Source organism: Carassius carassius, chromosome 5 (genome assembly GCF_963082965.1).
Source record: "Carassius carassius chromosome 5, fCarCar2.1, whole genome shotgun sequence".
Classification (NCBI taxonomy): Eukaryota; Metazoa; Chordata; class Actinopteri; order Cypriniformes; family Cyprinidae; genus Carassius; species Carassius carassius.
The window spans coordinates 16,979,707-17,006,082 of NC_081759.1; positions in this window are offsets into that span (position 1 = coordinate 16,979,707).

Below are 26,376 nucleotides of genomic sequence, written 5' to 3' on the forward strand. Positions count from 1 at the left end.
TTTAATCATAAGACTCTCTAACGTCTGGCCCGGGGCCTGAGCTCAGCCTCCCTCCTCTGTGTGTTCGAAAGGGTCCTTGATACGATGGATTTTGGCTCTTTCCTCACATAGATGTATGCCAGCATCGTAAAAATGCCTCTGCGTATATGGTGCTTTACAACATCCTGTCAGACGAAGACAAATGTTCTGTCCTCTGTGCTCTGTGTCATCAAATCATCAGAATATGAAAAGCATCTGTACTGAGTTCTGACTTTAAGCAGTCTCTCCGGTTTACTAACTTAAATGTGTTGAGGCTTATACTGCTATTGAACTGTGGTGCTCTCCCAGCACTTACAGGTATTTTTATAATCCTTACATAATGTACAGTATCCTCAGGCTGAGATGTATTCACGGACACCTAGTTATGCAGAGACTTGCTGCATATTTGTAAAACGTTTTATTTTTAGAGCATATTTAGTAGTTTAAGGCAGGAGTTTGATAGGGAAGCTGGGCAATTAAGTGTGTATAATTAGAATTAATATTAGTAAAATATTACTAACTGGTGCTCCTTGAACCAGTTTCTGTCTCCTCTTGATAGTGATAATTTGATTCCAGGTGTGTCTCGTTACTCCCTGATTATCATGTTTAAAAGCCCCAGTCTATTCAGTTAGTTTTTGTCTGGTATTGTTCATGTCATCAGCTATGTGTGTCTTCTTGGTTCCCTTGTGTTCAGGGGCGGATCTAGAAAAATATTGATGGGGTGGCGAGAAGGGGGCAGGAATTGTTGAGGGGTGGCAACATATGGCAGACGTATATATACTGAATTTAGTCACAGTTATCACAGTTTGATGATAAATAGTATATGTGCACACTACAAAGGGCACAGGCTGCCATTTACAAACTTAATCTCATGCAATCAATGTCTTGCATTTGAAACAGTTCATATAAGGAATAAGTGACCATACCCCATAAGCACCACCACACTCACTAATGCATACAGTATGCATCGACATGTAATTAAGAGCATTATAAAAGGTTCTGTGTTATCAATATGTCAATATATTAAGAGAAACACAAGACTTTAATAGTCAATGACATTTACAGATGGGGAGACTCAACTGATTTTCTACTGTTTAGTGTTAACCACCATCTAACTCAACCAGTCAAGAGCTACATTTAGCCTTAGATGTTATATGAATATGGTCCCTGAAGCATAGGTTTTATTAGCTGACAATAACAATAAATAAATAAACATTATATGCACAAATACAAATGTACTTTTAGAAATTGTTTTTGAAAAATTTGGTGTTATTGTTTTGGCAAGTTTAAATTAAAACTCTATCTATGAAAACTTCCTTTAAAATAATGTTTTAGTATATATTTTTTAAGTATATTTTACTGTGCAATTTCTTACATAATTTCTTTGAGTTAGACCAAACTTTTACTTTGGTGAGTTGTAGACATAGTTTCTGTGTTTTATTAATAAACTATTATTATTAGCTAATAGGCCTACTTGACATATAGCATACTCTACTGTGCAATAGTACTATATTTCTGTTTGAATTTCTTCAAAGTTATACCAGAATTTTATTTTGACAGGTTGTCATAAAGACATTGCCACTTCTGTCAGTCTGTGTATACGATACGAATGAATGACGATAGTTTTATCAAATGAAATGGTGAAATCCTCTCATAACGCGCTTGCGTGCACATGTGTAGCCTATATCATGCTTCAATATAGTGAAGAGCTGAAAACACCACACGTGCTTCAGTGTGTGTGTGTAGTAGAGCACACATTCCCAGAGACGTGTACAACAACACCTTCAGGGCCGCTGCTGGCCAAATGGGTGCCCTAACCAGGACTGTATTGTTGTGCCCCCCTTCCTCAAATATGATGATGAAAAAAACACCTACTATAGGGGTGAAAAAAGAACTTTAATCAAATAAAAAACTAAATGAATAAATTGTATTTTTTCAAATTACAATTGTAGCTCTTGACATTTACCTATGGCTATAACTTTATTGTGACTGTAATTTATTTTATAGTCTCAAGCATAAAGAAATCATGCAAAAGGAAATTAAGCAGTTTTACTATGATAAAACCATCGTTTATTTTTGTAAGGGTTGTGATATGCATGTTTTTTGTTGAAGAAATTATAAAAGCTGTGTCATCTACAGCAACAAGGTGGCCAAAAATGAAAGATTAAGTGAATATTTAAATTAAATGTTTGGTCAGTAGCCTAAACAAGGATTTGATTGTCCTGTAAGTGTAACAGCAGCAATTACACGGCATTTGGCTCCCTTTGCAGGCATTTGTAATAACGTACATAAATTGATTATTTTGTATTTGCCTACATTATGTATTTTAACAGTGTTATTATTAACCAATAATTATTGCCTCATTGTTTTTTATATAATGCATTTTAAGTCATTTTAAAAGCTATTGATGGCTTAGGTCTGTTTTTATAGCAACAACAACATCAAAAAAATATTAAGTATGATTTGTGGTGTTATTGTTAAAACCAAATATATTAAAAATGTATAAATTGTGCATTGTAGCTGACACCTAAATGAACACATTACAATTGTTTTATGACTGCAAGTCTTTCTCCTCAAATGCTATTGAGCTTCAAATTTGCGTTTGAGCCCATGTGAAAAAGTAGCATAATTTACATATGATTTACAGTTTATTTTAATAAATATCAAACTTTCAATTCAATAGTGCATTATAGCTGACACCCAAATGAACAATTACAGTTGATTTTATGACTGTAAGTCATTCTGCTCAAATGCTACTGACGTTAGAAAAGTGTATACCAATATCGCATGTAACTTTAGAGACGGTCCCTAAATTTGAGACTCTCCAACGTCTGCTAGAGCAGTCTGCTTTGATTGGCCAACTGACCCAGTGCATACACACATGCACACACACATACGCAATGCGCAAAACTCTGCATGTGAACATTCAATAGCAAATACTTAAACTAATAACAAAACATACTTACCATAGCTGTTTCAGAAGAGCCAAATTATCGTAGCAAAGTCAGAATGACCTCCTCTCCTAAATTCACGAAATCGTTGTCCATAGAATGTGTTGCTGTTCTGTTGTAAGTAATTTTAAAGATTCTTAAATGCATTTACTTTCGGAAGGCCAAATAAAGTGCTTTTGCTTTCACCTAGATACACATAAACTAAAAAAATAGACCATGAGTTGTATGAACTGCTTATATGATGCTTTTTGACCTTTTCAGAGCTCAGCAGCCTTAAATCTATGTGTTAAAGTAGTTTAGATCAGCCTAGTTTCATTGTTCATACGTAGGTATTAATAAATAATATTCACAAGCACAAAAGGTACGTTTTTTGTAAATTTATATTGATACTAATTGATATGACAACTAAAAACAACAATAATAATACAATTAATGCTGTGATTTCAATATACATAAGGATTCATTTTTAGGTGTCGTCAATACATCAGTTTTGTACATTTCAATGCTGAAAATACATAAGTATTTGTGCGTTTAGATGCTGAAAACATATCAGTATTGTACATTTTAGTGCCTGTAAAAACGTAAGTAAATGTACGTTTTACAGAACCACATTTTACGTAAATTACATACAGATTATCATGGGATCACGTTGTTTGGATTAAAGCAGTGTGAACATTCTGCTAATCATCTCATTTATTGTTTCACAGGAAAAAGTTAGTTATCCAGTTTTTGAGCAGCATAAGTAGTAGATGACTAAATTATACTTTAAGCACTCACCATGTATCATACTTCTCACATAGTTTAGTAAAGACAATCGATTCAGAGAAAGAAAAACAATACTGTGGTGCTGCTAATGATTTATTTATCCTAGCCAATAGCTTCCCCAACTGCTGCCTTTTTCCCAGATGTTTCCTGCCCCCATAATTACCCTTCATTTTTGGCAAGAGAAGAGACTGTCAGCTTTCTGCAACCACAACAGTTTGATCCTCAGACAAGTTTTATTCCACTGATGCAGGATTATGTTCATCCAAATCAATACCTTAAATTCCTTATTGTAAGAGGTCCTGCAAAACTGAGCTAGGATCAGTGTGCAATCTACCAACATCCTACATGTTCTCCAAGACCTGCTCAAGCTCAAGGACATCAGCCATCTTGATCCATCATTTATACATTGCCCCATTGGCTCTTGTCTTTTCCTCACAATCCAGAGATTGCTTACTGTCACTAAGAATGACAGAGCACAGCCCATTTGTAGAGAAGGAGATGAGCCATCTTCTGTGTTGAGATCCACACGCCAGGGTCACCACCTCATAATTATATAATTTAATTAATGAGTGCACCCCCAGGGTAGGTTTCTGTTTTGGAGTGAGCTTCATCCTTCATTTCAACCTCTCAGTGTCAGATATGGAGATTTTAGGGGAATTGCACTCTCATCACTTTAGCACACAGTTCTAGTTCTTTGCACAGAATTCCTGAAAAGAGGTCTTCTCATATCCTCAGCCATTAGACATTAGTACTGCTTGCCAAGGGAAACATCCAAACCAGGCTCAGTGGTAAAACATGCTTGTGGCAAATTGCCTCTCAAACATTCCAAAACATTTTCAAAATCTACTGTCCGGTGAGTTGGACCAAAAGCCTGTTCAGTTTAATCCAAAACAGATGAATGTGAATCCGGCTATGTTTAATCACATTGGTTGATGGACGTAATGCAGCAGTTCTGAAATGAAGTGTCCGAAGAGTGATGCAAAAAGGTTAATGCAGTATTGCGTTTAAATATAGAGTACCACCTACCTTTGCATCCTAAATGCAATACTGTGTCAGGTGGGCTACTGAGCAAGTTTACCATGTCAGAAAAGCCAGAACTGGTTGTATGATGCAAACATACGTTAGTTTACGTGTTAGTTTACAAATAATGCACTATAAGTGACAGTGTCTCAAGGTCATATATTAGTATTATGCAATTAACCATGCAAAAATTGATTATTTGATAATCATAATTTTTGTTAAAGAATACAAATGTTGGTATTTTATTGCAATCAGTGTTTATTTTTGCTGGAAACTGCAGTGAGCTATTCATATAGGTACGTTTCAGATTTCTGTAAAAACATAGGTAGAAGCATATTTTTCCAGTGAGCCAATGTTGGAAACATAGCTTTGCTATTGCTCATGCTTGGTGTTAGGGATGTGAACAAAGCGTTAAACTTCATAGATAACATAGATAACATAGCAAATGTTTAAACTGAGAAAGTTTACAATTTTATGCACAAAATGAGCTCATTTCAATTTTGATTTCTGCTACAGGTCTCAAAATAGTTGGGACGGGGCATGTTTACCATGGTGTAGCATCTCCTTTTCTTTTCAAAACAGTTTGAAGATGTCTGGGCATTGAGGCTATGAGTTGCTGGAGTTTTGCTGTTGGAATTTGGTCCCATTCTTGCCTTATATAGATTTCCAGTTGCTGAAGAGTTCGTGGTCGTCTTTGACATATTTTTCGTTTAATGATGCGCCAAATGTTCTCTATAGGTGAAAGATCTGGACTGCAGGCAGGCCAGGTTAGCACCCGGACTCTTCTACGACGAAGCCATGCTGTTGTTATAGCTGCAGTATGTGGTTTTGCATTGTCCTGCTGAAATAAACAAGGCCTTCCCTGAAATAGACGTTGTTTGGAGGGAAGCATATGTTGCTCTAAAACCTTTATATACCTTTCAGCATTCACAGAGCCTTCCAAAACATGCAAGCTACCCATACCGTATGCACTTATGCACCCCCATACCATCAGAGATGCTGGCTTTTGAACTGAACGCTGATAACATGCTGGAAGGTCTCCCTCCTCTTTAGCCCGGAGGACACGGCGTCCGTGATTTCCAACAAGAATGTCAAATTTGGACTCGTCTGACCATAAAACACTATTCCACTTTGAAATAGTCCATTTTAAATGAGCCTTGGCCCACAGGACACGACGGCACTTCTGGACCATGTTCACATATGGCTTCCTTTTTGCATGATAGAGCTTTAGTTGGCATCTGCTGATGGCACGGCGGATTGTGTTTACCGACAGTGGTTTCTGAAAGTATTCCTGGGCCCATTTAGTAATGTCATTGACACAATCATGCCGATGAGTGATGCAGTGTCGTCTGAGAGCCCGAAGACCACGGGCATCCAATAAAGGTCTCCGGCCTTGTCCCTTACGCACAGAGATTTCTCCAGTTTCTCTGAATCTTTTGATGATGTTATGCATTGTAGATGATGAGATTTGCAAAGCCTTTGCAATTTGACGTTGAGGAACATTGTTTTTAAAGTTTTCCACAATTTTTTTAGAGCCTCTGCCCATCTTTACTTCTGAGAGACTCTGCTTCTCTAAGACAAAGCTTTTATAGCTAATCATGTTACAGACCTGATATCAATTAACTAGATGTTCTCCCAGCTGAATCTTTTCAAAACTGCTTGCTTTTTTAGCCATTTGTTGCCCCCGTGCCAACTTTTTTGAGACCTGTAGCAGGCATTAAATTTTAAATGAGCTAATTAAGTGGATAAAAGTGTAAAATTTCTCAGTTTAAACATTTGCTACGTTATTTATGTTCTATTGTGAATAAAATATTGGCTCATGTGATTTGAAATTCCTTTAGTTTTCATTTTATTAAAATTTAAAAAACGTCCCAACTTTTCCGGAATTCGGGTTGTAATAGTTAAAGTTCAATTGAGCCAATTCAATTTAAATTTGCTCAAACCTGCTTCCCAAAAATGTTTGACTCCTGTAGTTCATATAAAACTTTCCTTGGTTCCATTGGATTGTTTAGGTTCAAATATGTCATACATTTAAATTGTAAACATGACTAATTATGAGACAATTTGCGAACACTGTGTATATAACACTAAATATAGCACATCATAAAGCAATTTTCATGATGTAATTATCCAAACTGTTTCTTCAGTGTAAATAATTATTAGCTATTATGTAAACACAAATTCCACATTGCTAAGATAATGAAAATACATACTGACAGTTTTAAAAAGCCATAAAAGGGTTAGTTCACCCAAAAATGAAAATTATGTCATTAATGATTCACCCTCATGTTGTTCCAAACCCATAAGACCTCCGTTCATCTTCGGAACACAGTTTAAGATATTTTAGATATAGTCCGAGAGCTTTCTGACCCTCCATTGAAAATTTATGTACAGTATACTGTCCATGTCCAGAAAAGTAATAAAAACATCATCAAAATAGTCCATGTGACATCAGAAGGTCAGTTAGAATTTGTTGAAGCATCGAAAATACATTTTGGTCCAAAGATAAAAAAAAAATATGACTTTATTCAGCATTGTCTTCTCTTTCAGGTCTGTTGTGAGTGCGTTCACATCAGCAGCATCACTGCAGTGTTGTGAACGCACTCACAACAGAAAAGAAAGCATCTGAAAAAAAAGAAAGCTTCAAATAAATGTTTTCAAATGTGTGAATAAATCCAACCACCCCTACAGATTTATGTTTCACTTTCCAAAATCTGGAATATACGCAAGTGTGTGACAGAAATGTTACGCCCCTTAACATATTGTGATGCTCGGTCTCAACGAAACAGCGTCACACACTGCGGCCATGAATGAGTGAAGGCCAGGAGGCCTAGAGTGAGCCGCGGCCTAGTAGTCAGCTGCAAATATGTCTTGACCACAAAAAAATTCTAACAAAATGTTTCTCAGTGGTTCACAATAGTATCAAATGTACTTAAAAACATACTAAAAGTTTACTAAAGTTTGACTCCAAGAAAGGCCCCGTTTTTCAAAATGGCAGCCGCCAGGCCCTTAAAATGACCATTACTCCTTTGTATTCCTCCTAGACATGTAATATTCTAATTAGCATATTTGCATGATAGATAAGTGATTACAAGTCCAATTATATATTAAAGCAATTTGTTACAAGCATATTTATGGGAAAAATATGTACAATATCCCTTAAGTACAGGTACATGTAAAAAAAAAAATAGAATATAATGGAAAAGTTCTTTATTTTTTTGTAATTTAATTTAAAAAAGCAAACTTTTTTATATTCTAGATTCATTGAACACAAACTGAAGGTTCTGATGGTTACGACTTACAGCTTCAGTATCTCAAAAAATTTGAATATTTTCTCAAAGATCAATCAAAAAAAAAGATTTACAAAACAGAAATGTTCAAGATCTCCAAAGTAGGTTAATTATGCACTCAATACTTGGTTGGGGCTCCTTTTGCAATTACTGTCTGTGGCACTGTAGGTTGCTTTGATGGGGCCTTCAGCTTCTCTGTATTGTTTTTCAGATGTTACTTATCTTCCTCTTCACAATACCCGATAGATTCTCTGTGAGATTCAAGTCAGGTGAGTTGGCTGGCCAATCAAGCACAGTAAAATCATGGTCAGCAAATTACTTGGAAGTGGTTTTGGCACTGTGGGTATGTTCTCAGGGTTTTGCACTGTCACTTTGTTTTATGTTTTGTTTCTTGTGTCTAGTGTCAGCACATGGCCTTATTAATTGTTTTCTCGGCCATGTGCTCTTTTAGCCCCTCCTCCTTGTTTCCTTTTTACCACACCCTTTTGTTAGCCTGGTTAGTCTTATTGTGCTCACCTGTCCCTCATGTATTTTCCTCCCTATTTATAGTGCCCCTTACCCTTTTGTGTTTGCTGGTTCATGGTCATTCTCGTTGGTTAAATTGGTAATTTCTTATTTTGTTACTTAACCTTTTATTAGTTCATTGGCTTATATCTTTCCTTGTCTTCAGTTTTAATTTGTGTTTTTGTGGAGCTTTGTCCTGTCTAGTCTTATGTTTGAGTTCCTGACCTGTCCCTGTGTCCTACCCTGGTTCTACCTACCTGGCACTTGGGCTGTTTCAGAGTCAGTGGTCAACAAGTGTCTGAGCTCTGCTCTATGGTGACTTGTGTGGTCTTCTCCATCAGCCTGGTTTTGCTGCCCCCTCTGTTGCCAAGTGTTCTGCCAGTTGTTTCCTGAAGCTTTACCAGTGGCCTCCCCTAGCTGTTCCTGTTTACGGTTTTCCTGTTGTGTTATCTATTGTTCACTTCACTACCCTCTTGTATCAGTCTGTTTTGTCAATAAAACTTTATTACCTCATACTGCAGTTGAGTCCTCCTTCCTAGATCCCTGACATAGGTGCTAAATTCCTGCTGCAAAATTAAATCAGCATCTCCATTAAGCTTGTCGGCAGATGGAAGCAAAAAGTGCTACAAAATCTCCTGGTAGATGGCTGCATTGACTTTGGACTTGATAAAACATAATGAACCAACACCAGCAGACGTCACGGCACTCAAATCATCACTGACTTCAGAAACTTCACACTGGACTTTGGATTCTGTGCCTCTCCAGTCTTCCTCCAGACTCCAAACCTTGATTTCCAAATGAAATGCAAAATTTACTTTCATCTGAAAAGAGGACTGTGAACCACTGAGCAACAGTCCAGTTATTTTCCTCCTTACCCCTGGTGAAATGCTTCTGATGTTTTTTTTTCTGGTTCAGGAGTGGCTTGGTTTTAGGAATGTGACAGCTGTAGCCCTTTTCTTGAAGATGTCGGAGTGTGGTGACTCTTGATGCGGCTTCAGTCCACCTTTTGTGAAGTTCTTGAATCTGCTTTTCCTGACAATCTTCCCAAGGCTGAAGTCATCGATGTTGCTTGTGCACCTTTTCCTACCACACTTTTTCGTTCCAGTGAACTTTCTGTAAATATATTTTGATACAGCATTCTGTGAACAGCCAGCCCTTTCAGTAATGACCTTCTGTGGCTTGTGGAGGATGTTGATGATTGTCTTCTGGACAACTGCCAAGTCAGTAGTCTTTCCCATAACTGTGGTTGCATGTTCTGAACTAGCCCAAAAGGTACCCAGTATTTATACTCATAATTAATCAAACTAATCAAGCTCAAAATGGAATATTCGAATTCTATAGAGTGAGCAGAGGCCAGCTTGAATGAGCAGAGGTGGGTGGGCTTGAGAACGGCACGGCCGGCAGATTCTACGAAGAAGCATCCGGCGGGCTTGCGGCAACCACATGTGATGACCCCGGGCTGGACGCCGCTTCATCCGCAGTGAAGGCAGATCTGGCGATCCACAGTGCAAAGTTGATGTATTTCCTCAGCGACCAGCACAGAGTTTCGCTTTCACAACCAAACACACAGTATCTATACGACATGGCAACAGCGGCAGTAACAACAATAATACAAAGAGAATAAAAGTTTTGCCTTCTCTCTTTTTCATGAACATCTGGGCAGCGTTATGCAATTCTTCCCACACAGATACATAGAGATGTGGGGGCGTGTTAGTACAAGCCGTTTTGGGGGGTGTGGTAGACTGCTCACACCAAATTTCAGACTTTGCAACTTATGCACCAAAAGCTTGTAACACTCAAAAGATATTGTGACGAGCGTCCCGACTGACTATCAGCGTTGCCCTGGAAACGGATGAGGAACACCTGCATGCGCTTGTCACAGGCTGATCGGCCGATGGCCACATAAGCCGCTCGAGGCATGGCATCCGGGGGTGAAACTCCTCCACGCTAGAGACTAATGTGCCTTCTCCTCTCCTTTTCCGGGGACAAGTGGATAGCTGATCAGCCCCTCCACGAGCGCCACTCGGAACCACACAAAGACAATGGACACAACGAAGAGCATCTACTCACCTCAGCACCGGTTTTCTCACCTTGGGCACCACTTTTATAAATAAATCCACCCTCCAGGGCATTAATTTTGAGCTCTCCTTGTCGTGTGTTTCTTCCACCCGTGACAGACTGGTGGAGAATGCGGGCAGATTAGTGGAAGTTACACCGGCAAGTGATCTCCGTTCACTCACCTACCCCTGTTTTTTTTTCTTCCTAGATCGGCGGCTGCTCCTCACCTTGCAATGGACGAACTCTTGCAGCATCCGCCCGAGGTCAGCATCCGCCAACATCAAATTGTGGAGCACCTCGCCACCCATCAGGGCGAGGCAGAGCAGGAGCTTGCCACCCTCCGTATGGCTACCCGCCAGCGCGTTCCGTTACCCAGCCCAAGGGTGCAGGCTGCCCAGCTGCTGCCAAAAATGACCACCCACGACGACATCGAAATGTATCTACAAATGTTCGAGAACACGGCCACGATGAAGGGATGGGACCGTGACGACTGGGCGCGAGCCCCCCTGCTTACGGGGGAAGCCCAGCTGACTTTTTTTGCCTACCCACAGAAACCGCCAAGCACTATGATGATGTCAAGAGGGAAATCCTGGCTCGGGTGGGGCTGTCACCAGTGTGTGCACCCAGTGCTTCCACGACTGGACCTATCAGCCAGGGGTGCCAGTGCGCGCCCAGGCTGCTGAGCTCTCACGACTCGCCCAACATTGGCTTCAGGTAACGGAAAGTGTGGTTGTCGATCGCCTCCTCCGAGCCCTGCCCTGCCCCAAATCGACAAGCTGTCAGCATGAGAAACCAAAGAACCACACTTGAATTAGCAGAGTCGATCGAGCTGGCATAGAGACTGGGGAGCGAGCACCGCCATGGTCCCGGAGGGTGGTCCAGGAGCAACGCGCCTCGTCTAAGTGCACATCTTAGCTCCCCGTGGAGAAGCCAAGACTCTACTGCCGATAACTTGCATGGTGACACACGACAGGTGCCGGCCCACAGTGTATCTGTCTCAACGTCCCCTGGAACCTGGCCCATAGAAGTCGGGGTGGTAAAAGAGCTACTGGTGCTAGTTCTGCTAGGGAGAGACTGGCTGGGGTTTGAGACTCTCTTGGCCATCGCCACGCAGCCTACCACCGGGTGATATGCCGGCAGCCATATCACCCTGGAGCCCAAGACCGGTTTCCCACTGAAGCTAAGCAGGGCTGAGCCTGGCCAGTACCTGGATGGGAGACCTCCTGAGAAAACTAGGTTGCTGCTGGAAGAGGTGTTAGTGAGGCCAGCAGGGGGTGCTCACCCTGTGGTCTGTGTGGGTCCTAGCGCCCCAGTGTAGTGATGGGGACACTATACTGTCAACAAGCACCATCCTTCGGATGAGATGTTAAACCGAGGTCCTGACTCTATGTGGTCATTAAAAATCCCAGGATGTCTTTCGAAAAGAGTAGAGGTGTGACCTCGGCATCCTGGCTTAATTCGCCCATTGGCCTCTGACCAACATGGCCTCCTAACAATCCCCATATCTACTGATTGGCTTCATCATTCTGTCTCTTCTCCACCAGTAAGCTGGTGTGTGGTGGGCGTTCTGGCGCAATATGGCTGCCGTCGCATCATCCAAGTGGATGCTGCACACTGGCGGTGGATGAGGAGATACCCCCTGACTGTGTAAGCGCTTTGAGTGCCTAAAAAAGCGCTATATAAATGTAATGAATTATTATTATTATTATTATTATTATTATAATTATTATTATTATTATTATTACCAGCCAGAGGGGGGGGGGGGCTGTTGTCGGCGCACTGAAAGGAAACGAGGGGGCTTTTTCGTAACCTCCCCCACACCGCTCATTCTGCTGCCCATCATAGAGGTGCCCTTCGAGCGCATCGGGATGGATCTGGTTGGGCCATTGCCAAGGTCAGCCCGGGGACACGAGCACATCCTGGTGATTGTTGACTATGCCACTCGGTACCCAGAAGCAGTGCCCCTCCGGAAAGCCACCGCCAAGAACATCGCCAGTGAGCGGTTCCTTTTCTTCAGCAGAGTCGGCATCACATTGGAGATCCTGACCGATCAGGGAACCCCTTCATGTCCCAGCTAATGGCTGACCTCTGCCGCCTGCTTCGGGTAAAGCAGCTATGGACGACCGTTTACCATCCTCAAATGAACGGATTCGTTGAAAGGTTCAACCAGATGCTCAAACAGATGCTGCGGCGGTTGACTGCAGAGCATAGGCGGGACTGGGACCAAATGTTACCATACGTCCTGTTCGGGATCAGGGAAGTCCCGCAAGCATCCACTGGCTTTACCCCGTTTGAGCTCCTTTTTGAGAACGTATTTGCATTATTGTATTAGGATAATATTCAGGTATCTATATCTCAGAAGCACCATTAAATGTTTGTAAGTAATATAAATTACGAAAATTTAACATTAGCCCTGAAAACACTGAATGTGAAAAAAACACACCTAATAACTCCAGTATTTATTGTTATGATGTCTTGTGCAGTATTTACAAAAGTAAATAGTTTTAGAAATAGGTCCTTTAGCCAGACTTTTAAAAGTAAATTCAACAGTTGACAAATCAACCTGTTTAACTATGTAGCTATGTGGTGCCTCTTTAAGTTATAGATGCATCTTCTGCTCCACTTTCAACATAATCTATTGTCAAAAGTGATTTGAAATGCAACACAACATGGACCTGATTACAGTAATTGGTTTTGGTAATACGAGAAGGCCACAGATTGAAAGCTTTTGTTCCAGTCTGCTGGAAGTCTCAAAGGACAGTAGGGAAGACATTATCTGTCTGGCATCTCAGTGTTATCCTAAGTACAAGACTTTAAATCAAATCATTTAATGATAACCATTGCCACAGTATGTGATAATGCACTTCCTGGAGCTTAAAACATTGGTGATAATCCAATAATTATTGAATGGATGGATCAAATAGACAATTGTTAGTCCATTATTCTTTACAACAGTTAATTTATCCATAACAATCAGAGATGCCTATACAAATGGACTGCAATGATGACAATAAAGGAATATGAATGTACTCACCATCAGGCTAACCAAGATGTAGATGGGCTTGTTTCTTCATCAGAACAGATTTAGAGAAATTTACCATCTCGCCGGTGAATCCTCTAAAGTGATTGTGTGCTGTCAGAATGAGAGTCCAAAAGTGATAAGAGCATCAGCATAATTCACAAGTAATCCTTACAACTCAAGTCCATAAATTTATTTCTTGTGAAGCTGCGTGTTTGTAAGAAACAAATCCATCAAGGCATTTGAACAAATCCATTATTAAAGCATTCTAACTTTAACCTTTAAGACTAAGAAGATTTAAATTAAATTATTAAATTTTAAATTATTATAGTTAAAATTGGAAATATTATTAAATATTATTAAATAATAATAATAATAATATAAAAATTGCTATGTATATTTATTTCCATTATAATAATAATAATAATTATTATTATTATTATTATTATTAATGTTTGGATAGTTGGCTTACCTACAATCTGTTATTTTGAGATATGTAAAGCAGGTAATTTCATAGTTAGTCAAGTGATTGCAAACACAATAGTTTTGCACGTCTTTTATAGTTTGCTTTAAAACTTTGCTTTACACAGTTATCCTTAGACATCAGGAAGATTATGGGAAAAAGGTTTATTTACACATTTTGTGTGTACATGTGCATACTGCATGCATTCAAGGATGAAGACATACTGCGCCAACAGTGTTCTGGTCTTTAACAAGGAGTCAGCAAATTTAGTTATGAATATGATTTTAGTGCTACACAGTGGAGGGTTCTTGGAGAGGCAATTTCTATGGTGGGCTGGCACTGCAGATTAATTTTCTATGTGAATTTATTGAGAATTAGCCCAGCATGAAAATGTTCTCGACAGTATGGTTGCAAGCCACCTAATCTCTCCCAACACTGGGGAAAAACTAATAGAAAGAGCCAGTCAACCCTGCAGAGATGAGTTGCTTTCAAGTCTTTCTCTTTGGTGATGAAAACAAAACAGAGAATCAGCCTTTAATGGATGGAATTGCTCTGTAGGAATTTAGGAGTTAATATTCTTTTCATGCTCTGCATACTTTTCCACTCACTGCTGGTTTGTTCAAAATTAAAGAGGTGAAGCTGCACAGTTTGTCTTTTGGTATTCAAATGAGGCGGATCATTCTGTAAAAACTGGCACATTTCATTTTGCTAATATTTCTGCTATCTTTTCATGTTGTGGAATAGTAGACAGATGACCTATAGGGACCTCAAGAGTTTATTAAAAGGAATTTGATATAACTCACACCCAATTTTGACAATTACTATATATAGTAGGGGAGAGCAGGGATAATTAACACACTTTTCATTTGCTCAGATATATAAAATATTTAAAAGCTTTAAGAATTTTGCCTCAGACGTGTCAGTCATTAGCCATGCCAGTTAAATTGAGGTGCAATGTAATCGAGTCGGTTACAGTTAAAAGATTAGTTCACCCAAAAATGAAAATTCTAAAAAACTTAATTACTCACCCTCATGTCGTTCCAAACCCATAAGACCTTCATTCATCTTTAGAACACAAATTAAGATATTTTTGATGAAGTCTGAGAACTCTCTGACCCTGCATAGACAGTAATACAACTGAAATGTTCCCAGACCCAGAATAGTAGTAAGGACATCCATGTGACATCAGTGGCTCAACTTCAATTTTGCAAAGCTATAAGAACACTTTTTGTGTGCAAAGAAAACAAAATTAACAATTTATTCAACAAAACTTCTCATCGAATTAACTTCCACCATGTTTATGAGTACCAGGACATACAATATGTGCACTTTCCCCAGAATGTAATCAGATTATTTATGTTCAGGAGAAAGCATGTGCATGCTTAACATAATAATAATAATAATAATAATAATAACAATAATAAATAAATAAATAAATAAATCCTTTAAGCTTGAAGTAAACAAAGATTGATATTATTTATAATTCCTAGGCTTATAATTGCAAATATATGACTGAAGTTATGTAATTATTTCTTTTAATAATTATGCTGCTGTCCGTAACTTTTTTTTGGTTAAAAATGGATGAAATCAATTTTTGAGGAAATGTATAACCAGCCAGTGTTCAAAATAATCTCCTTAAAAAGTAATTAAATGTAATCGCCATTGGTAGCGTGATTTATTGTAATCCTTTTTTTCCTATGTTGGTCAGAACAAAAGTGGCAGACTTGTTACTTACTTATTCAGATGACAATATCCATTTAAAATTCTTATTTGTTTCATACTTCCAAGATGCACAATCTTTTATTCCAAAGTATAATATCCACACCAGTCAGTGCGGTGACTGACATCCACACATCAAAACATTAGATTAATCCGCGCTGAGTAGCCATGCTCATGCGCAACCCACGTAAAGAAAATAATTCTGCAAATAACTGCGATTGGAGGTTTCAAACTGAGATAGTGACAAAGAGGCATAACTTACGAACTGCAGCTTTAACAGTAGAATTCCTGCTGAAAAACAACATTACCTCTCATTCTACAAAGAAATCTCTTTCATTCAGAAATTTAAACAATAAGTTTGAAAAGTATTAATAATTAGAAAAATATTTAATCCCTATGTTAGCAAAGTACCTAAATATTTGTATATAGAGATATATATATATACATATTAGGGGTGTAACGGTACTTGTATTCGTACCGGACCGTTTCGGTACAGCGCTTTCAGTACGGTGCACGTGTGTACCGAATGACCGAATGCAATATTTTTTTTTGCGGAACATATTAAGTGGCGGAAGTCTCCGCGTTCAGCGCAAATCCCGCCCTGCAGCTGATTCTAAGGCCGGTGACACACTAGCTGCGTGGCGTGAGCATGGCTTTTCTACTGCGTGTCAGATGCGTGACGGCTGCTTCGCGTTTTCTGTGTCTTTACACACCAGAATCGTGCCTGACGCGGAGCTGGCGCGCTGCTCCTACTGTAATATGACATAGAGGGAGACCGCCGACAGACCAGGATCTTGTCTTCACGACAACAATATCTATACTTCATGTTGAACATAAATATAAAGCCTACTGCTAAAGGACACCGTCAACAGTATTGACGGCAAAATAGACTATGTTTGACAGGTGCAATATGCCAGTGTGTCACCGGCCTAATGTTTTCAAAAGGCATCACGCGAGTGTGAACATCACTACAACTAGGAAAAAAACGATTGTAATTCAAACGCAGCTCCCGACGGCATTTAAACAGACCTTTGCTCTTAATTCCGATCGGTCCAACGCAATAAATCGAGCAGGTCTAAAAACTGAAACTGTTGATGCTGCACTTTACACTTTGGAAAAGTTATATATATTTTTTAAATATGAGCAGGCCTACAAGCTGGGATTGGTAATGCTGCACTGTAATCATAGTTGTTTATTTATATTTTTCATTATATTTTATTATATGATATTGGTTTGAGACTGAGAGTATTTTATTTACTGGAGAACTTTGCAGCAGTATTTTATTTCTTATTATTTTTTTATTTTTATATATACTTTTTAATAAAGTATTTTAAAAAAAGTGTAAACAAATTGTTAAAAAAGTTTATAGTAATAAACAACCTGCAGTTTAATGTTTGCATTTCTTTCCCTTACTGTACAGAAAATGAACCGAACCGTGACTTTAAAACCGAGGTACGTACCGAACCGTGATTTTTGCATACCGTTACACCCCTAATACATATATATATATATATATATATATATATATATATATATGTATATATATATATATATATATATATATATATATATATATATATATATATATATATATATATATATATATATATATATTGATAACAAAATATTTTACATAGTTTCAGTATTGTTTCTGCAGTATCAGTATCAGTACACTGATACTAGCTGCATTATCACTCTCTCTAATATCTGACAGTGAGTTGACACACATTTGCATTGTGTTCTTTAATAAGTACATAGTCTGTTGTGCATCCCCAATGGGATCGCTTTAGGTCCTAATGGAGACCTGATTTCTGATTTTTAATTACCTCAGGAATTAAATAGCCTGTTGTTGTATCTGTTCTGGTCTGCGCTTCTCGATAATGATTGATCTTAGCGCTTAAGAGCATTTTCTACAAAAATCATTTTTCGATCGTTCATTATTGTTTCATGTAGCCATGCTTTAAGTGCTTCTTAGGAGTCAAGTGCTGAAATGTCACCTAATAGAATGGCTCGTAATTGTAGTGCACACTCGTTTATTGAAATGTTAACCTAATGCTGCGTTCCAGACAACTCGGATATAATAACAATTATATTATATTATATTATATTATATTATATTATATTATATTATATTATATTATATTATATTATATTATATTATATTATATTATATTATATTATAATACAATTTAGATGAGTTTATCTATTTTTTCTGACCTTTTTAATTATTTAATTTATAAAATTCCGTCTCTTTCTCGACTGCTTCTGTCTCTCCTGGCGTTTTATACTCTCTCCACGCCAATTACTGAGAGACAGGTGTTGATTGGTTCCGGCCAAACCACTCACTTACCGTTCGTCTCCTGATTCTCTCTCCCGCTGCAGACTTTGCTAAACCACGCCCCCCCTGCCACATTCCCTCACCGCCCGACTCAGGCCGGGGAGCCATAAGGCCTGCAGCCCCCCACCCCCCCCCCCCCCCCCCACCTCTTTTCTGGAGAGGAAGTCAGCCACAGCCATCTGAACACCCGGCCTGTGGATCACCTTGAACTTAAAAGGCTGTAGAGCCAGATACCAACGAGTGATCCGCACGTTGGTATCCTTCATGCAGTGGAGCCACTGCAGCCGAGCGTGGTCCGAACAGAGGGTGAATTCCCGTCCCAGGAGATAATAGCAGAGGGTGAGGACGGCCCATCTGATGGCAAGGCACTCTTTTTCTATGGTGCTGTACTTTGCCTCTCTCTTCGAGAGCTTCCGACTAATGTACAGCACCGGCCTTTCCTCCCCCTCTATCTCCTGCGACAGTACTGCACCCAGCCCCCTGTCCGACGCGTCCGTCTGCAACAGAAAAGGGAGAGAAAAATCAGGAGAGTGTAATAACGGCCCACCACACCGGGCAGCCTTTACCCGGGTAAAGACCTGCTGACACGGCTCCGTCCACTGGACCGTATCTGGCACCTCCTTTTTAGTAAGGTCAGTCAAAGGACTGGTGAGGCGCTGAAAGGTGGCCGGTGCTCCGAATAACCCAAATGGAAAGGTAACAAATTGGTGTAATCCAAACGGCGTCGTGAAAGCTGTCTTTTCTTTGGATAGTGGAGACAAGGGGATCTGCCAATAACCCTTCGTTAAGTCCAATGTCGAATAAAAACGTGTCGAGCCTAGCCGATCAAGCAACTCATCAACCCGCGGCAATTGATATGCTTCGAACTTCGACACAGCATTCACCTTGCGGTAATCCACACAGAACCGGACTGAGCCGTCCATTTTCGGAACTAAAACTATTGGGCTCACCCAGTTAATACTGGATTTTTATTTTGCCCCCATATCGAGCATTGCGCCTAATTCAGCCTGAACTACCTTTTTCTTGCGCTCAGGTAAGCGATATGGCTGGCAGCGAACTACCATGCCCGGCTCTGTCTCGATATGGTGCTGAATGAGGTTGGTACGGCCCGGTAGGGGCGAGAACACGTCGGCAAACTCTGCCTGTAATTTCGTTAGATCAGTGAGTTGGGACGGCGAGAGGTGATCTCATCCTCTGGCCCGAGATCATCCTCTCCACCAATCACCGTTGCTAACATCACTTTTAGCAACATCACTTTTTTCAATTTTTACGAGGTCCATACCAATTCTCTCGAAGGGGACCTGCATTAAGGGAAGGGGGCGCAAAGGCGCTTTTGGGGCGGCCGGTGGATTCACCAACTGACATTCCGGACAAGACACGCACCACTTGCGCACGTTGTCATGAATGCCCGGCCAAAAAAAACGGGTCATGAGGTGATTCAGTGTTGCTGCCTGTCCCAAATGACCCGCCATAGGATTAGAATGAGCCGCATGGAAAAGCATTTTCCTGCGGCTCTTCGGAATCAACAACTGGGTTGTATTTACTTTTGTCCGAGAGTCTTGGGTCACTCGATACAACCAATCTCTTAAAATGGCAAAATACGGATAGGTGAGCGGGTGGGCAGGTTGGAGAGGCTGGCCATCGATGGAGGGGACCTGTTGAAAAGCATGTTTTAATGTCTCATCCTGAGACTGCTCCAGGGGAAAGTCATCAAACTCCGAGAGAATAAGTCTCCCGACTTCGCTCGGTTCCCCTGAAGCAGAGCCCAGCGGTCCTGGCTCAGTTTCTCCCACCTGCACTCGCGCAGTCCCCTTCCGTGCCTTATTTCCCCAAGAGGCATCTGAACATAACGATCCCAATAAAACAGTAAACGCGGGCCAATTCGTTCCCAGAATTATCGGATGCCGGAGGTGGGGACTAACCGCTACCTCCACACTATGCTTTTGACCCCTGAAATGAATAATAATCGGGACTACCGGATACTCCACCACATCCCCGTGTATGCACCGCACCTTAACCACGCGGCTTGTATCCAATGCCCCCGGTTGAATCAGGCTTTGATGGATTGAGGTTTGGTTACATCCTGAATCCACCATGGCCGGAAATGTACCCCCCTTGATACTCACAGGTATTTGGTACTCTCCTGCCTGCCCGGGGGTGGCCTGTGGGACATTCCGGGACCCGGATCGTCATCCCCACCTCCATCATTGGACAACTATCCACAAAATGCTCCAAGTCCCCGCAACGCCAACAGGCCAGCCCAGACCTTCCCGCTGCCCCAATGGCAGGGAGTGGATTGGAGAATTGGCATGGAGAGAGCGGAGAAACTGAAGCGCTGTCCCCTCCGGCAGCCATCGGACTCAGCGGGGCCCTTGGACTCAAGTGATGTCCTTGGTCAAAACGGCCCCACCCCGGGGGCGGGACACGAGGAGGGCCGGGTGGACGGGACCTAGGGAGAGGGACAGGTCAAGAGAGAGAAGGAGAGGGGAGAGGGGGAGAGAGAGACTGAGTGTGTGGGTTCGCTGACCCCTGGGCACGCCACCATGTGGTCCTCCGCTAGATGGATGGCCGAGTCCAGTGACATGGGACGGTGGCACTGGACCCACATGGCTGTTTTCTTTGGAAGCCGAGCAATGAACTGCTCCAGCACCACGAGGTCGATTATGTGTTCCACGTCACTTCCCTCGGCGAGTAGCCACTTACGGCAGGAGTCCTGGAGCTGCTGGGCCATCGCGAAGGGCCGACCGGATTCCCCCAGGTCCAGTGAATGGAACTGCTGGCGATGTTGCTCTGGGGACCGGCCAACACACTGAATGATGGCCCTCTCCAGGTCGTCGAAATAATAAAATAAATAAAGTAATTGTTACAAACACCAATGGTGACTTTTATTCATACACTCGCAGACTTTTATCGGCAAACACTTCCAGTTAACTCCTTCCGATGATCAGCAGTCTGTCTCTCTCTTGACTGCTTCTGTCTCTCCTGGTGTTTTATACTCTCTCCACGCCAATTACTGAAACAAGAGACAGGTGTTGATCATTTCCGCCCAAACCACTAACTTACCGTTCGTCTCCTGATTCTCTCTCCCGCTGCAGACTTCGCTAAACCACGCCCCCCCCTGCCACAAGACCATAATATTAAAATCAGTTGTACGATCATTTTTACGAACTTCTTAGGCTTACGAAGCTTTTGGGAAATGCAGCCCTGACCGATTTTGGGTCTTCTAGTGGGTTTCAACAAATTGTCATTGATGAGGTAGGCCTAATAATAAAACGTTAAAGAGGAATCAAGAACATATGTTATGTATAACATTTATACATAACCCGGCAAAGCTTGACATATAAAATTGAAGTCAGAAAATTCTGATATTTATATGGTCAAAAAGTTAATGAAAGGGTATGTTTACATGAAAATGAACTTTTATTTACTAAAAATAAAAAAAGTTTTCCTTTGTATTTAAAAAAAAAGTTTTTGACAATGACAATGACAATGATCAAAACGATCTTCGATCACATAGATCTGTATTAAGTATTAAGTAAGTACAACATAGATTAAGTAGATTCTACATATCACATAGCAACTTGTAAAGAAACTACGGACCACTCCGCACTACACTTTGCACCATTTTTACAAATTTACATTTTTGTATTTTACACAGAGATGATAGCAGTATCAATCAATCTTAAATGCTAAGCATGATGATCAAAGCTCTGTAAAGCTTTCTAATTGTCAGACAAAACTATAATGCAACACAATACAATGATATACTAAAATGCTTGAATCAATATACTGAAAAAGTATAAACTATTAATCGGATGACAGAAGGTATGTAGTTGTGCAAAACAGTTTTTTCAGCAAAGTTTTGATTATGTTAATACTTCAGAGGACTTAGACATTTACATATCAAATATGATACTAAAGGGTTGATAATGTGCACAGTTTACAGTCTGGCAGTGTTTAACTAGGAAAGAAAAATGTAAACAAATAGCTGATGTGAACCCTTGCCCCACATACACCCTTGAACCCCAAAATCACAACGCAAACATTTTCTGATTCAGAAACGAGGAACCCGTCTGCACTTCAGCTGCATGCAATCAGGAAATGTTTGCGTTCTAGAACTCCTTCATGTACAATTATATAAAATCACAGGTGGATGCCTTGATAAATTAAGACCTAGAAGGAATGCTGAATCATAGCCATGTCAATGTTAATCTGAACATTCCTGTCAATCAGTACCAGCAATGGGGCTCTGCAGAATGTCAGATCTTAAGGACTGTAGCTTTAACTCCTATCTGTCATCATACTAAATTAGTCAATGCTTTTTCTCTATGCTTGGAGAAGCAGCTGCAATTGAGAGGTTTCTGGTGCCAGTGCTGGCCACCTGCTCGGACTGTGAAAGTAAGTGCTTCTCAGAGCCAATCAGACATGAGATAGCAGTCATAAGAGAAAGCCAATACGGAATGCTATGGATCATTTCGTGACTTTATTACCAGACTTTAATCTTGCTGTAATAAGAGCTGCTTTAACACTGGCTATTAGTGCCTCTTTGTGCTGATCCTTGACCAGCTTCCTGTGCCTAAACACTGGCCGTATTCATTAGGAATCTGACTGAACAACTGGCCTCAGATCAGAATCGAAGTGCGTCATTCTGTCTCTCTCTAAAAAGCCATTAGGAAGACTTCTGCAGAGAGAGGGGCGACTGAGAATCCGTAAAGCGGGCTGGATCACTACTGCTCATTCAGCTGAACATTTGCCATAGATACGGAGTGGTGATGATGTGTCCCTCCTGTGATTTGTCTGTTGTTTGGATTGCAGTGTCACTGCTGTTTGAAATAGATGAACCATTTAGAGTTAGCGCTTCGGTGTGATACCTGACATATGTAATTGCAACTGATTGTCATGGACGTGGTCGTGGAAAATAATAATTACAGTAGGCTAAATCGGGAAGTATTAGAGTGACTTAAATATCATGATTGCGATCTGAGTCATTATAGATTTGCACTGAAGGAAAGGCTATCAAATGTTCCAAGATTGAGGTGTAGTTCAGTTGTATTTAATCACTGAATGTAAAGATGTCAACAGTCATGTTCGATACTTAAAAAAAGAAAACTTGTTGGCAGACAAAATTACACTTCTCCTAAAAAAACAACAGTGTTCTGGCACAGCCGTCTGCCAAATTTGTTGTTTTTTAAATATTACACAGTACTCCTTTGTGAAATTACACTGTTACAGTGGCACATTAAAATAAAGTGTAACCAAAATAGTTAATACTGTATGTACTGTATACCTTTCTTAAAGTACATATAGACATTAAAATATATTCTTAAATGTAAAAGTGTAAAAGATTAAAAACTAAAAATAAAGTAAAATATAAAAAAAACATTAAAAATATTTATGAAGAGAGTGTCAGATTTAACAAATTAAATGTTCAAATCTACTTTTCCAATCAACAATTGGTCCCTCAAATTACACAATAAATAAACACAATTTAATGCATTTTAAAAAAAGAAAATATTTTTTTATTTGATTGATTTGATTGATTGATTGATTGATTGCACACACACACACTGAAAAGGAGTGAAAGAAAATTTTACTATAATTGTAACATCCATTAGTGTCATAGAGGGCCATGAATATTTGAAATTGGCTTTTTCATTGCCTAAATGGTAGAATGTACTTAAGTCACATTTAAATAATTTTTAGACTGTGACGGAGCGTCATGTTATAACAAAATGTCTATACATCATATGCAACCTTGTTGTTGGATTATAAGAGGAAACACTAAACATTTATTTTTCTTCAAGCATGTCATTCCAATTTTTTACTGGAGAGCATTTAGTGGTTGAAGCTCAAGCAGTGCTGTAAGCTCAGGTGATGATGGATTTGTACATCTCTCTTGCTTACTTTTGCATTTCTTTCAAACAACCAGATGTAGCATCCATGTTTTTTGCACTTATCCGGGTTGCCAAATCCATGTTTTTTCCTCCCATGCAGAATAGGGCTACTTTCAAGCTGAGTTTGTGCACTTTTGCATCTACCACTTTTTCTTTTATAATGTGGCAGGATGGCTAGATCCTCCTATATTGATTGTTAGGATTGTTGGCCTATCAGTAGTTATGGGTGAGCATATAAAAGGTGGAGTTGTGTCACAAGGATGTGTTGCTCTTAGGTCCCCCGCCCCTTTCTGGTACCAGCGTTTACACTGTTGTTAGCAGTGTGGCTAATTTGGTCACGGCTCACTTAGGGTTCTTTTTGTGCATGTATCCAAAAGGTAAGCATAAGAGTAATGTGACTTCTGGCATCTTTGTACTCTCGTTGTGCTAATGTTAGTATTTTGTATTTTTGTATCACTTATAGCCGCATGAAGTCAACTGGTTAATGTTGCGACCTGTGTTTGGTCAGACTGCTTACTCGGGTATGTGTAAGAATTATAGTACAAAGTTTAACCATACTGTGGGAACTAGTTGTTTGTTTTTCATTGCAGCAGTTTGTTGCTGCCCGCTCCTGGCTCCCACACCATCGTGTACATTGTTTATGGCTCTGCTTCGGTGTGACATTTGGCTGCATTTTTCCAGTTTCTATTAACAACTTCTGGTTCAGATTCGATTCCGTGCTTGTGCTGGCCCTGTCCATTTAACGTGGCTGAGGTGCTCGTACGTTGGAGGGTTCCTGCTGTAGTGCAGGACTCCGAACATCAGTATTAAGAAGTGTTGCTGTCTTGTTCCCAGTTTGTTTGTTTTTTGTGTGCATTTGTTTCTTTTTTTTTGTATTTCCTTTGTTGGATGGCTCATATTGCCCTCTATGTACTCAATGTGGAAGGCCGGATGATTTGAATTATTTAAATTTATTATTTGATTGTTCATTTCTTTTGAGCCCAGTGTGTATTCATTTGTTTATTTTAGTTTAATTTCTTTATTCTCTTGTGAATATTTTGTTTGGAATTGTAAATTGTCTTCCTTTTTTGTTTTGTTCTTTATCTGGTTTGTTCATTTACAGGTGTTGTGGGTCAAACCCCAAAAGGGCAGGGAGACAGATTTCCACACATGTGTGGTGGTGGTGTTATCTTGTCACCGTGTGCAGTGTTGTGGCGTGTCGATCACCAACCAAAATCTCACTGGGTATCGAGTGTGTGTGAATGGGTGCACCGCGAGTGTGTGATAATTGCATTTTGTGATTCTTGTTGATTCCAGCTGACCTCAGCCCTGTAAATATTTACTCATTTTGTGTTATCAGCAACACAAAAAATGCTTGTGTGGGACGGATCAGAGCCACCGTCTCACCATGGCGGACGGAGAGGGGAGAAGAAGTGCACGTCCGCCATGGTGGCGCCACTGCCCATGATTGCCGCAAGGCCAGCGCCATGAGGCAAGATGGACGCCAGCCCAGCGCCACAACACAAGGTGGTTGCCAGCCCCACGCCACGAGGCAAGACGGCCGCCAGCCCAGCGCCACTGCCCAAGATGGCCGCTGAGCCATTTTTGGATTCCTTCTCCATGCTGAACAATATCCTAGAGATTCCCAGGAGTGTTCACGTCATTGCTGCCGAGCCAGCGCCACAGCCCAAGATGTCCTCCAGCCCAGCGCCACAGCACAAGGTGGTCGCCAGCCCAGCACCACAGCACAAGATGGCCGCTAACCCAGCGCCAATGCCCAAGATGGCCACCGGTCCAGAGCCACGGCCCAAGATGGCCGCCCATCCAGAGTCATGGCCCAAGATGGCTGCTTGCCCAGCGCCTCTGGAAGGTCAGCTGTGGCTGTCATCCTGTGCAGGGTCGAGTCAGGTTCCCGTTGACCCTCCAGGGTCGAGTCAGGTTCCCGTTGACCCTCCAGGGACAGATTCAAGTCAAGTCACCGGTGATCTTCTGGAATCCAGTATAAACACCATGGGATCACCAGAGTCTTGTCACTTCACTGTGGAACTACTAGAGCAGTTCCACGTCTCGGCTGAGCTACCAGAGTCTTTCCTCGCCTCTGCGGAACTACCAGAGTCTCGTCACGTCTCAGTCGAACTCTCTGAGCACCCGACTGTCTCTGCTGTGGCCAAGGAGGCTACCCTTAACTTGTTCATGCTCTCTGTTTCAGACTTGCCCAAACAAACTTGTCCTCCTGTTCATTCGACCACATGGACGTGGTGGTCTTCTGCTCCGCCCTGGGGGGCGTCTGGTTCGACCGCACGGATGTGGTGGTCTTCTGCTCCGCCCTGGGGGGTGTCGGTTTCGGCCGCACGGATG